Consider the following 3,339-nt stretch of genomic DNA (forward strand, 5'->3'; position numbering starts at 1 on the left):
TTTTAAATTTTCAATATATTGCTTGTTCTAACCATAATATTATGTAAAAAGAATGTAAATTTGAGAATTGATTGAAGTATTGGTGAATCCATGAATCTTTCTTTTTGAGTTTGTTGAATCCGACACTCATTCCCTTACTGTTGCAACATGGGCCTTGATCCTTTGGAGAGGTTCGGGAAAAAGAACTACCATTGATCATTATGTTTGGATTTGTGTGGAGGCACCTTAAATGAACACTTAATAATTTAAGTAGATGTCAACCTCTCTTTTGTCTCGAGCTTTGCAATTGAACATGCCTTGATTGAAGGAAAATTTAGATGCTTCTTTATACAGCAACATTCCCTTATTGATATGCTGTCAGTGATCGCCACCTTCGAAATTAAAGTAGGGAAAGATACCTAAAAACGTTGGACCATTTGGAAAGTGGGCGATTATAGAATTCTCATGGGCAAGAGAAATTATTTTTTTTTGTGATATTAGATGCTACATTTAACAAAAATATTTTGTCTTAGCATTGATATATCTTTCCACGGTTAGGGGTTAGGTGTTTGGAGCTATGTAAATTGTGAGAGTTTTACATGACTAGCCACACATTCATTGATAAAGGAACAGTCTGATGGAACCCACCTGCTCTTGATGTCCTAAAGTTGAATTTTGATTGATCAAGTTTGGGGATGCCAGGTTCACTAGGGATTATAGGCATTACATGATATTGTGAGGGGCTATTTAGATTGGCTTCTTAGGATCGTGTCACTCATATTTGGAATATGGTGATTCTCATCTTTATGATTCTGAAGGAGTGGGAGGGTTCGGATTATGAAATGGCGGGATTGGCTCATTCAAAGGTAGATCTAAAACCTCTAATGCATGCTGTATAAAAGCATTCTGGATGACAACTGGAGCGGCCCCGCCAAGTCCAATCAGATTTGGATTGAAAATGTTAAAAAGTGTTGTCGGGTAAAATTTACTTGTGCCATGAGTTTATCAACTTGTCTAGCCATAATGTGTGTACGGTCATTCACCCGACAGTGGCTTCTTCGTGTAGAGAAGCGACAATATAACCCTTGCGAGCTCAGTTATGCACATATGTGAGATGACTGTCGATCGGAAATCTTCTGAATACTCCATGAGCGATTTGGACGATATGTTGATTATGAAGTGAAACGAAACGTTGGTATTTACAGGTGACGTTGAGACATACCTCTGACAATGCAGGGCAAGCCCCATAGTTTGCAACTACTGGTACATCAACTATCTCTGTTTGTCTCGGCATTTCGAGATAGAAAAATAAATAGGTTTTAATTTGAAGGAAGTCTAAAACTGAAGGAGAAATCAGAAAATGAAGTGTATAGTTGAAAAAAGTGTTCGAATAACAAGGGTTTGGGGTTTCTGGTGTGTGTGGAAAAGAGAATAAGAGAGAATCACTAACAGACTATAATCCAACACCCACAACACATGAGAGAATCAGCTTGAGATTTGCAGATTAGGGTTTAGGGTTTAGGGTTTAGATGCAGAGAGAGAGAGAGAGAGAGAGAGAGAGGTGCATGGTCTTCCCCTTATTCATTCGCCTGTGTCCGTAGAGAGAGACAGAGAAGAAGAACAGAGTTCTAGTGATCCGCCGATCTTCTTCTTTTGAATCGAGTAGGGAGGTATAGTGAGTTCTAGCTCCTACTCGATTCTAGCTACTACCGACGTTTCATTCCACTTCAGAATCATCATATCATCCAAATCGCTCATGGAGTATTCAGAAGATTTGCGATCGACAGTCATCTTATACATGTGCATAACCGAGCTCACAAGGGTTATATCGTCGCTTCTCTGCGTGAAGAAGCCACCGCCTGGGTGAATGACCGTACACATAGTATGGCTAGACAAGTCGATCGACTCACAATGCGAGCAAATTTTGCCCGCCAACACTTTTTTAACATTTTCAATCCAAATCCGATTGGACTTGGCAGGGCCGCTCCAGTTGTCATCCAGAATGCTTTTATATAGCATGCATTATGGGTTTTAGATATGCCTTTGAATGACCCAATCCTGCCATTTCATAATCGGAACCCTCCCATGTCGGAGGAAGTCGTCGATTTCATCAATGGACTCCTTCATAATCATGAAGATGGAAATCACCATATTCCGAATATGAGTGATACGGTCTGGGAATTTTTATAGTATGTTGCTCCCAGGGCCCTTTTTGGTTTTCATCAAATGTAATAAAGTGGATACATCTTTGTGATAGTTTCCATGGGTACTATCAGACTAAATTGAAGTCTTGATCAAATCTCTAATGGACAGTTATCTTTTTGCTTTATAGAGAGATAGATGCAAACTTGGAATCTGATTCACTAGCAAAAACTGGGGTTGATAGGTAGGTTTTGATTGCGAGTTACCATTTTCCAATGGATGAGGATGGGATGAATTCTCTTTCTGTTTCTTTCTCTTTCTTTGTTAATTGTCTTAGTCACTCTGTGTACTTTGTCCTTTTTTTTTTTAATTGAACCTTGATGTTAAAGCTAAAAAGGAGAGAGACAGAGGGATATCATCTCCCTTATTGCCGTTAGGGGTGGTTATTCGGTTATAACCGAACCGAAATAACCAAAATTTGATAACCGAAATAATTTCGGTTATCAAATTTCAGTAACCGAAACCGAACCGATTAAAAATTCGGTTATTCGGTTATAACCGAATAAACCGAATAACCGAATAGTGGGAGAAAAAGAGGGAAAAAAGCAAAATCTTTGTTTCGATCGGAGGGCTAGGATCATCCAATCGAAATGATTTTTTGAGCACAACCTAATTAAGTTGTGATCAATCAAATGGACGGTTTTGATCATCCTTTGGAGTGCCCATATCACACTTTTTTTTGAAAAAAATAATAGTTTTTATCATAATTTCGGTTATTTCGGTTAACCGAATTTTTTTTGGAGATAACCGAAACCAAAACTGAATAACTGAATTGCCCAAAAAAAAAACTGAAACCGAACCGAAACGGAAAAAAACCGAACCGAACCGACCGAACCAATTTGGTTCGGTTCGGTTATTCGGTTTTAACCGAGTAATGAACACCCCTAATTGCCATAGGTTCAACAAATTTAATATGCTACTGAAAATGAACCATCCGGAGCTTATCATGTGTATTTTCTCTAGCAGACAAGTATAGGAATTAAGGAGGCAGTTTCCAGGAAATATACCAACAGTAGCAAGGCTGTAAGTAATTGCTCGAAGTTGATCCAAACCTTTTGGATACAGGCATGACTTCATTTCAACCTCTGAGTGAAGCAACATTCTCTCATCAAAAGCAATTGATGACAAATTGTCCAGGGTAGTAATGTCTTTATCATA

This window comes from Tasmannia lanceolata, unplaced genomic scaffold, assembly GCF_043159265.1.
Source record: "Tasmannia lanceolata isolate RefF3 unplaced genomic scaffold, GAP_Taslan_0.1 ptg000018l, whole genome shotgun sequence".
Taxonomy (NCBI): Eukaryota; Viridiplantae; Streptophyta; class Magnoliopsida; order Canellales; family Winteraceae; genus Tasmannia; species Tasmannia lanceolata.